Source organism: Azolla caroliniana, unplaced genomic scaffold (genome assembly GCF_043228905.1).
Source record: "Azolla caroliniana isolate FFs.n. ecotype wild unplaced genomic scaffold, voAzoCaro1.0.p SCAF_6, whole genome shotgun sequence".
NCBI lineage: Eukaryota > Viridiplantae > Streptophyta > Polypodiopsida > Salviniales > Salviniaceae > Azolla > Azolla caroliniana.
The window spans coordinates 22,003,191-22,014,210 of NW_028230441.1; the positions used below are offsets into that span (position 1 = coordinate 22,003,191).

At 48.2% G+C, this 11,020-nt stretch overlaps 1 non-coding gene across 1 annotated transcript; it reads left to right on the top strand.

The window, feature by feature from the left end:
* The first annotated feature begins 10,497 nt into the window (after window positions 1-10,497).
* TRNAT-CGU (transfer RNA threonine (anticodon CGU)) lies at window positions 10,498-10,571 on the top strand. The gene has a single exon. It is a non-coding gene; the product is annotated as a tRNA-Thr (tRNA).
* The last annotated feature ends 449 nt before the right edge of the window (window positions 10,572-11,020 follow it).

Below are 11,020 nucleotides of genomic sequence, written 5' to 3' on the forward strand. Positions count from 1 at the left end.
AGTAATTCGGTTGTGACGAGCAACCGTTCTCTTTGCGCTCTTTCTTCCGCCTCTATATACCCCACTGCTCCGGCTATCTGTTCGCCTATCCACCGGAGCCACAGGCTACCGGTGCCTTGTTGTGCTTGCACAGAGGTTTGATAGATGGGCTCACTTGTAGAGGGGTGGTCCCGCCTGGTTGCGCCGAGTTGCAGTTCCTTTTCTGCTCGTGGACCATCCTGCTGTCCTGGTTCCCCTTGCGCTTCTTCTTGGCTGATTGAGGGAGGCTGTAGTGACCTTTTCGGCTCTGGCGGGATAGGACTTGCCGGTGTTGCCGGTGGTGCCGGGGCTTCTGTTTCTGGTGCCATCTGCACCGGTTCCGGTTCCTTCCTTGGCGTGGGAGTCTCAGTCTGGGGAGCCGGTGTTCTCTCCGTCTGAGGGTCCGAACGTTTCCCGGCTGTCTCAACGGTCCTTGCCGACGACCGTCGCTGGAGGTGCTCCGTAGGCTCCTCCTCTATTTCCTCCTCCTGAGCTCCGGCATTGAGTTTTGCCGCCAAGGGGTCCACTTCTCGAATCACCGGTCGGCGGAGTGTGACCTTTACGGGCCGTGCCGGTGGTTCCTCCTGCGCCTCCGTTGGGCGCTTCCGGCTTCCGCTTCCTGTTGCTGCCTATTCTGCATCCACCGCCTTTCCCTTACTGGCCTTAGAGGCCAACAGCTGTTGCCGTTTCGAAGCCGTCCTTGGGGTGCCGTCCGGCACTCTTCCTCGCTTCTTGGGCTGGACGGTCTGAACGGGTCTGAGCCACTGCGTTACGGCGTGCCATATCCTTCGTCTGTCTCGGCCTTCTTTGTCGTCTTTGCCTCTGACGATCTCAATTGCCGCACACAACCCGTCTGTAATCAATACCGGCCAATCCACCTTGATCCCTTCATAGGTGGCGATGATCATCCTTGCCCGGTTCTGCGGCATGACAGGGGGTCTAGGGTACACGTGGCCGTATTCATGGAGCACATGAGCAATTTCGCGGAACAGCATATCCCCGTCGCCCTGTGTCCGGTAGCCCTTGCTGGCTAGAGAGTACTCACCAAAATACCTAATGAGTTGCTCCGGGGTTGGATTGTCGATCGTGAGTATGCCTCCCTCCAGAAGGCATGTTAACGCTCGAATCGCCTCTGCCGTTATGACCTCTGTATCGATTTCCTTGATCACTTTGTCGGCTTCTTTGTGTGGCGGTACTTCCATCATCATCAAGAAGTCCTCGAGCCCGTGTTGCTTCAGCCATGTCTTGGCGGCTTCCGACAGCGTTTGCGGGTCCATCTCTGTGTCGGGGTCAGATTGTGGTAGCGAGGATGGATGGTGATGAGAGTGGGGTTGAGAAAGAGAGAGTTCAGAAGGCGGGGGTTCTCTGTGTGCAGGTTCTCGTCTGATGATCTTGAAGCATTTCGGTGCTTCTGTGCTCCTGGGTTCGCGAAAGTAGAGGGTCTCTACGCGCAATGGTTTTTGTCTGTGCATTCTGGCGCCTTTTTCGAGTTTGTGCATGTCGCGTACTTAAAATAGCATTATGTCCTGTGATGGCGCTTTAAATGCCCACCACGTACCTTTTCGCTCCACGCTCTTTCCTCCATTCATTCGCTTTTGCATGATTGTTTTTTTTTTTTTTCTTTTCAGTTATTATTATTCTTAGTGTGACGTCACATGTCCGTTGGTCCTCCCGGACCCTTACCGGCCTCATTCTCTCCGGTTCCCGGCTTGCCGTCTCTGCCGTCTTGGTGGTTGTCGTTGGTCCTTTGCTCAAACGGGTTCTTAGGCATCGGTCCTCTATATGCCTTTAACCGGAATCCGTTGACCCATTTGCCCAGCACTTCGTTGGCAAGTGTCCCCAACTGGTAGGACCCATTATACTCCTGTGTTAGCCAATATGGTCCGGTCCATCTAAACCTTAGTTTACACGGCATCTTGCCCATCCGGGTTTGGAATACTAACACTGGTTTGTTGATTGCGAAGATTTTTTCGTTACCTTTCCTGTGCCGGTCGACGAATGCTTTCCATTGCCGTTGCTCCAATTCTAAATGTAGGATGCTGGCCAACCGTTGTTCCTCCAGCTCACACATCGCTGTCAACCTTATTGTCTCCAACTCCTTCTCGTTCAGCCGTTCTCGTAGCTGGATCCGTAAGCTAGGTACTTGAAATTCTACCGGCATGACCGCCTCGAGTCCGAACACCAACCGGAACGGTGTTGTTCGGATGCTCGTTTTGTATGCCGTCCGGTATGCCCAAAGCGCGCTATGTAGCTTTGTGTCCCAATCCGTTCGGTTCTCGTTGACGATCTTCCGAAGGATGTTCTGGAGCGTCTTGTTTGTTGATTCCGCTAATATGTTCGCCTGTGGATAGCAAGGTGTGCTTCGTTTGTGGACCACGGCATAGAAGGTCGTTAGGCTTTCCACTACTTGTCCGAGAAAGTGCCCCCCTTGGTCACTTATCAATTCAATGGGGCATCCGTAACGGCACCAGATGTACTCATATAGAAACTTTGCCGTTGACGCAGCGGTGTTATCCCGTAAAGCTTTGGCCTCCACCCATTTCGTGCAGTAATCCGTAGCAACGATAACGTACCGATTACCCGTTCTCATTGCCGGTGGCTTGAACGGTCCTACAAAGTCCAGCCCCCACTTTTGGAATGGCTCGAGTGGTAGTACCGGTTGGTGTGGCATACGAGCCTGCTTTGTTGGCTGGCCCATTCTCTGGGATAGGTCACATTCTTTTGCGTACCGTACCGCATCTCTTAATGTCGTTGGCCACCATAGGCCACTTTGCCATATTTTTCTGGCTGTCGCATCTCCGGCATAGTGACCTCCGGCAAGTCCGCAGTGGGCTTCCCTCAATATCAGTTCCTTTTCATCGTTGCGCACCGCTCGTCTCCATATGCCGTCAGCGCCCTTGTGGTACAGTGTGTCTTGCAGTAAGCAGAAATGTCGGCTTTGTACCGCCAGGCGTTTCCGTTCGTCCCGGTTCAGCTCTTCCGGAGGCAGTCCTGTGCTCAAAAACTGGTGCATATTTGTGAGCCACTTGTCTTCCTGGGCCACTATCTCATCTGTTGCCGTCTCCGTAGTGACTCGAAACAGCTCCGCATCCGGAAACTCATCCGGTACTCCGTCACCCGTCTCTCCGGACTCCAATCAGCTTAAGTAATCCGCTACGGCATGCTGTATACCGGGTCGGTGGAATATTTCAAACTCGAACTCCTGTAACAATAAGGTCCACCGGGCCAATTTGCCAGTGAGTGACGCCTTGGACACCAGGTAAAGGAGTGCCGAATAATCTACATGGAAGGAAAACATCCTTCCCAATAAATAGTGCCGAAACTTTGTCACACTGTAGATCATTCCTAGAGCTTCCTGTTCCGTAGTAGAGTAGTTCCGTTCTGCTTGGGATAGCTTCCGGCTGGCATAGTACACTGGCCGGTACCACTTTGGTTCCGTAAGCTGCATCAGTACGCTTCCGATTGCGATGTTGGAGGCGTCCACGAACACGTGAAATTCTTTACTCCAATTTGAAGGTTGTACTACCGGTGCCTGCGACAATAGTACCTTGAGGGCCTTATACGCCCTATCCTCAGTATCGGTCCACTGGAATGGTGTCCGATGTACGGCGGCATGCAACGGTGTAGCCAGGTCGGCCAAGTATCGGAGCATCCGGCTGTGCCACCGGATCTGGCCTAAGAACCGGCTTAATGCCTTTGCTGTTGCCGGCGCCGGTGCTTCTAATATGGCTTTCACTTTGTCCGGGTCGACTGCAATACCTTCCTGGCTCACGATATGTCCTAATAAAGTTCCACTCGACACGCCAAATACACACTTTGCCGGATTCAAGCTTAGCCGGTACGCTCTACACTTTTCTAGACAAAGACGGAGGTGCTGAAAATGGTCCTCCTCCCGGCTATAGACGGCGAAATCGTCAAGGAAAACCTGCATAAAAGCCGGTATATATTCACCAAAGATTTCCATGATGATTCGCTGAAACGTTGCCGGTGCCGTTTTGAGTCCAAACATCATCACCACGGCCACAAACACCCCCCATTCGGTGACGAATGCCGTTTTCTCTTGGTCGTCGGGGTGCATCCGTATCTGATTATACCCGCTGAATCCGTCTAGGAAGCTATAGACCTCGTGGCCGGCGACGACATCCAACACTCCATCTGTGAACGGAAGTGGAAACGCATCCGTTACCGTAGCCGCCTTGAGTTTCTGGTAGTCCACGCAAACTCGAATTTTTCCGTTCTTCTTCGGTACGACTACGATCAGGCTCAGCCATTCGCTTTCTTTACCGGACGGATAAAGCCAACTTGTGGCAGTTTGTCGATTTCTTCCTTGACCTTGGCAGCATAATTGGGATTCATCTGGTACTGTCTTTGTGCCACTGGTTTTGCGTCCTTGCTCAAGTGCACTCGATGCTGGTATAACTGAGGGTCGAGTCCTCGCATGTCTTCGTATGACTAGGCGAATACGTCGCGAAATTCCGTGAGAAGTGTTATCATCGCCGTTTCTGTGGACTTCATCTCCTTGGCGATGTGCACCGGTTTTGCTTCGTCCATGGTGCCTAAATTCACCTGTTCCAGTTGCGATGCTTTTACGCGCTGTGAAACGGCCATTTCCCGTTCCAACGCTTCTTGCGCTTGCCGTAACTCCCGGATTGCGTCTTTATCCAGTTCTGCTTCCGCCTCTTCCGGTTGCGGTAAGTATGGTGCTACGGCTTCGGCAATGTCAATTTCGAAGAGGGGTATGATCTTCGGGTTTTCCTGCAGGTATTGAGCTTCTTCTTCGTCCGCTAACCCTTCGAGCATGTTGATGCATTCCGCATACAACGGTGTACATTCCTTGCCAGTGCTCGTCCTTGGCTGTGTTGGTACCCGTACTTTGGCTTTTCCTCGCCGGAAGGTAATTATATTTTTTCGCCAATTCTGTTAGATATGTGCCGTTTTCAACCATGGCCGCCCCAGCAATAGCGGGTATGCGCCTTGTCCCTGTAATTGTAGCACTACGGCCGAGATGTGAAATGTATGCCCGCCGACGGTGACTTCTAATTTCCGTATTAATCCTGTCGGCCGCACTGAGCTTGTATCGGCCATCCGCAACCAGAACGGACACGGCTCCCACTCGTGGATTCCTAGGTCATCACACGTCCGGAGGCTTATTACATTTACCCCAGAGCCTCCGTCTATAACTATGCTGGGGAGTTCTTTCCCTTTTACAATGGCAGTGATTACCGGACTGCTGGTATTTACCACTGTTGGTCCCTCCTCCGGATTCGAGAAGAGTACCGGTGCCGGTGATGGTTCTCCTGCCGTCATGGCCGTCTTCAGTCCTTCCGTGAATCTAGGCACGAGTTGTAGGAGTCTTCCTAGTGGTAACGTAATCTGGCATTCTTGCAACGCCTGCCATGTCTCGTTCTCGGAGTGACTACCGCTGGCAAGCCCTGCGGTGTTCTCCTTTTGCTGCTGTAAGTCTGTGACATTCTGTTTGTTTGCTTTCTTTACGCATTCCGTTGCTTGTTTGCGGATGGTCTCCTGTGTCTCCCATTCTTTGGCCATGCCCTTCGACCTTGTGGTCACCTGCTGCAGGTCTGCCACCTTAGGGACTACCATATTTACCGCCGGTCGTTTTTCATAGCTCTTCACCGGGCATTGGTTACTATAATGGCCTTCCTGTCAGCAGTAGTAGCAGTAGGCTTTCCGGGCATTGCTAGATTCGGCCTTGTCTGTTGTACCCGGGGCAGGTCCTACGGTACGCGCGGGGTTTTGTACCGGTTGGTTACTTGGAGCGCCTTGTTCCGGATCCCGGGGGTAGCCGCCTTTTTTAAAATGCCGTTTTTTGTTAAAGCTCTTCTTATTACGATACTCTTGACGGGGTTGCCCGTTATATCTGCTGTATTCCTCCCGTTGCTGACGATACCCGGGGGAGTGCTCCCGGTCGTACTGTTCGTATCGTCTATTGTAATCCTGGTACCGATCATGCCGGTCATAGTTATCTCGCCGATCACCGTACCGGACATCATTTTCCCGTCGCTCGCCATACCGGACATCATTTTCCCGTCGCTCGCCATACCGGACATCCTGTGCCGGTCAGTCACGGTCCATTCGCCGCCAGCGTTCGTCTTCTTCATCCTGGTTGCTGCGTGGCTCAATTTGTCGGACGAGCGGTGCTTGCCGAGTCAACAGATTATACTCGCACCTATCCGTCGTATGGCTCTTGGATTGACAGATTACACATTGCGTCCTCATAGTGCATTCTAGAGCCGAGTGTCCGGAATTCAAGCAGGTTGTGCATTGTATTGCTTGCCGAAACCGGAGGTCCTCATCGGACGGTAACGCCCGTTGAAGTGCGCCCAGTGTGAGCCAGGAGCTTGTCTTTTCCATCTCTTTCACCCGGTCAATGACCTGGTCGACGGTACTTGTGTGGAAATCGATTACCGTGCAAACCGTGCGTAGGGGTTCCAGGAGCGCGTTTAGGAATATCGTCCGTAATTCCTCCTCCGGGGGTGCACGGGCAAGCTGACTATGCATCCGTTGAAACCGGATGACAAATTGGGGAATGCTCTCCCCTGCCTCTTGCCAGATGGTATAAAATAAGCCTACCATTACGGTCTGGTCCACCTCCTTTTGAAAAAAATGCATGAATTTAGCTTTTAAATCTGCAAAGGTGTTGATGGTAGACGGGTCCTGCGTCCGGCACCATCTTGTTGCCGGTCCCTCCAATGTGACGCCAAACTCTGCTATCTTAGAGCGTTCTTCTTCCTCCGGTGTCAGTCGCTGGGACACATGGTTGGCTTCCCATGTCTGTTCAAAGGCGTGCACATGAGCTTCCGCGTCCGGATCATCTCTATACTTGGAGTACTGGAACGGCATGTCGTCGTCCGGTATCGGTGCGCGGGCTGGTAGTGTTGGTGCTTGTTCCGAAATTTTCTCCGGTGTCGGTGGTCTTTCCCGATTTGATTCCGGTGTTGGTTGTTTCTCTTCCTTTGGTGACGGAGGCCTCTCCTCTTCAACTTCCGGTGTCGGAGGTCGTTCTTCTTCTGCTGGTTCCAGGGGTTCCAGCGTTAGCACTTCCGGTTCCAGTTCCGGTGTCGGTAAGGTATCCGATCCTTCGTCCTCCGGTCCACCCAGGGTTTCGTTACTGCTACGGTAGTTCGTGTGCACGCTGTATTCCCCTTCGGAGTCCGATTCATATGCTGAAAAGGCCTCTGCTTCGCCTTCTCCATTTGCCAACGCGTGGAGAAGGGATTCGGTTTCCCAGAGGCTGCTTAGGCTACTGCCATCGTCCGGGTGCGATGTTTGCTGTAGCCAGAGGGAGTCCTTCGCTACTCTCCGGATTACGTTGGAAAACGAGCGATCCGCTCTAATTTCCTGCGCCACTTGCTGGAAAGCCTCGCGTCTCCTTTGCCTTTCGACAAGGCGTTGAGTTCGATTTGTAACCAGGTCGTGCGTTGATCTAGACATCCATCCGTGCCGTCGTTCGCTGCAAAAACAGGAATCGTGGTCGCCAAAAACTGTGTTAACTCTTCGGGCCGGACAATGGCCTAACACAGGGTGTCTACGTGAGACACTTCACCAAAGGGTGTTATGGCAACCGGATTAGACTTCAACGCTTAATCCGACTTAGTTAAGTTACTTATTAGGATCGTCTTTCATAACACGCGTAAGATATAACAATTAAGACAGAACGGCAATTAACACAGAGAGATAACAACACTTAAGCTTTCATTAATTAATCGCTAACTATTACATTGTATCCGGGCCTTTAAATAGGTTTCCGGTCTGTATTACAAAACGGTGCCATCCACACCTGTTCGGGATCGGTTTGGATCCGGAACGGCATACCGATTCCGGTCCATCCGTCCACACTCATAGCTTAATTACAACCACATTCCTACTACTTAATTAGCTCTCCGTTTCCCACTCTGGACTCCTTTGCCGGCCGGTAACAGGCCACCCAAAAACAGTAGAAAAGGAATGGTCATAACTCTTTCATTTGTCACCCAAATATCATGTAAATCTTGTAAAGAGAGTTATCCATAGTAGTTTAAATCTCTAAATTTAGAGCTCGTATGAGGGAGATATGACGATTAGAAAATCATTGTCTCTTAACTAAGAATAGGAGATAAAAAGCTTCTAAAAATAGCGTGAACGAGGAAGAAGAAGAAATTTATAAAAGAGGAAGTGATAGTCTTAGAGGAGGGGTCCTAATAGATGAGGAGTAGTCTTGGGAAGGGTCTTAGTAGTGGGTTTGAGTGATTGGACGTAAGAAGGTCTTTGGTTTTTTAGTTCAATGTGGAGTTTATCTCCTTTGTATGGTCTTGATAATTGAATATTATAACATTCTTACCCCTTTCTCATCTTCTCTATCTTTTGTGTTAATTTCTTGAGTCTCCCTCTCTAATTCGAAGTTATCTTGATCAATAAAAACCATTATAATTCATAACTCCATCTAATCAGTTTGATCAAGCCCTATATTGTGAATTACTATCATCTGCCTTATACACGCTATCATTTTTAGCTCTCCAGGGAGGGTCGATCCTTTCCGTATAGGAGGGAGAACCTATCCTTTCTTTGTGTTACTATACTACATTAACTTAGCTATGTAGTTCGCGTTTCCAGATGAAAGAACACAAGATGCTGGTGCCTTTTTGGCATCCTTTAAGCATTATGCCATCTCTATTGGACGCGTCACCGACAATGAAAAGTTACCCTTGCTAGTAGCTACATTCTATGGTCGAGCTTGAGATTGGTATGACTCTCTTCCACCAAACGAACAAGGAGAATATCAATTTTTGGTACACCAGTTTCATTCCAGATACATTCCACAGGGAAGTGCAACGGAAGTAAGGGAGGAGATTTTTCAAATAAAGATGGAATCACCTCTTGCTTTCATACAATATGAAAGAAATTTCAAGGATTTGTGGAGGATGTAGTTTCGTCTTTGTGGGGGCATTGAAGACGAGTGGTTTAAGATGGAACGATTAAAGATGGGCTTTGACATGCATTTCCATTTGGCAGCAAGCTTGAAGGATCCAACAACTTTTCAAGATCTTCTCCAAGTTTATTAAGATTATGATCGACAAGTGACAATGATGAGTTCCATGGGGTACCCCCAAATGACGGCTTTGGATGCAAATTTGATGCCTCGCACCAATCTCCAAAGCTCATCTTCAATTGTGCATGGTGGACAAGTGTTTCCAAATGTGTATACTACCACAATAATAAATCTGACAAGTGTATTTCAAGAAGTGGAGCAAGAAAAAAGTGAACAAGGTATTATATCCTTGGTGAATCCGCACTTTGACGAAGTGATGGCTCATTTGTGACAATCCCAAGCAATTCACAACTCATTTCCCGAGGGTGGTGGCTCTAGAGGGAATCAAGGAGTAATTTGTTATTCTTGTGAAGAGGAGGGACAAACCTCAACAAGATGTCCTCATCGACAACAAAGAGGCATGTGCAGAGACATGTATCAAGTGCAAAGAACTGGGCAATGACCCCACAACAAGGAGAATCTAGTACCTTGAGACAAAAGAAGAAGTCTAAGGAGAATGAGGAAGAGGAGAAATTGAGAAGGAGACACTCCAAAAGGAAGATAAAGATGGAAGATATTCCTATGGTTGTAGGTGTAGAAGCTTTCAATTTGAAGCAAGAGTTGATATCAAGTGGACAAAGGATAAATGACCACAACTTCTTCAATGATCTCCCACATTACGAAAGGAGTGGGGAAACCTTGCAAGTATTCGCCAAAGTCGGAAGACCATGCATTATGTGGGGACCGTGCAAGTAGAAGATCGAAAGAGCATACGGCCAAACATCCCCTTCTCCATCAAGGGGTTTCACATCAAAGATTCCTTGATTGATAGCGGTGTTAAGGTAAGCTTGATTTCAAAATGTGTAGTAACCAAAGTGGGAATTCCTATTAGTAGGTCATCTTTAACAAGGGTGGTTGTAGCAAATGGTGGAGTGGCACATTGTATTAGCATAGTCGTGGATGTGGAGTGTTTCAGAATAAGAGGAGAAGATGACATCAAACTCTACATCAAGTTGAAGGAAAGCATACCAATTTCCCAAAAACTTAGGAAATTGGGTGTTATACACAAGGAAAATCTTATACAAAAGTTCAAAACATTGTTGCAAGAAAGTTTCAATTTTAAGATGGAGGATTTGATGTGTGTCACCTATGGTTTTGGTTCCAAAGAAGAATGAGATCGATTTCAAACACTTGAATGATTCAACCAAACAAGATGAATTTTCACTTCCTTTCCGACATGAGATTGTAGATCAAATGGTCATTTATACAAAACAAGGTAGTGTGGAGAATGTGGTGTGCCAAGAAGGAATTCATGTGGATGAATCAAAGATCAACATAATTCAACAGATGACAATTCCAACAAGTCCTAAAGCTTTGAAGGTAATTTTACTGAGTAATTTTAAGCTTTTATTACACATTTGGAGAGGAAAGTTACGGAGTAATTTTAAGTGTAAGCTTTCATAGCTCAGTTGGTTAGAGCACTTGTTTCGTAAGCGAGAGGTCTTGAGTTCAATTCTCAATGGAAGCAAACACTTGGTTTAGGTGATATCTAACCTATTCCATGGAAAGTAGTAATAGAAGCCAATTGTTGTGTATACCTCAAACTTGAAGAAGGTGTCATACATATATTTTAAGCATATCCAAATTTTGTAAGCTCTCATAACTTGTTTGCACAAATCACCTATACTTTATTTGTAAGTTTTCATAGCATAGTTGATACATAGGAGATTTGATCAATAAGCTTACTTAGTAATAACCTTGAATGTAAGCTTTCATACCTTAGTTGGTTCGACCATCTGTTTTTGGTAAACAAGCTTATTTAGTAACAAGTTTGGATATAAGCTTTGATAGCACATCTAATGAATAAGCTATTTGGTGATAACAAAATTGTAAGCTTTCATAGCTCAGTTGGTTAGAGCACCTGTTTAGTAAGCGGGAGGTCTTGAGTTCAACTCTCAATTAAAGTCAACACTCTCC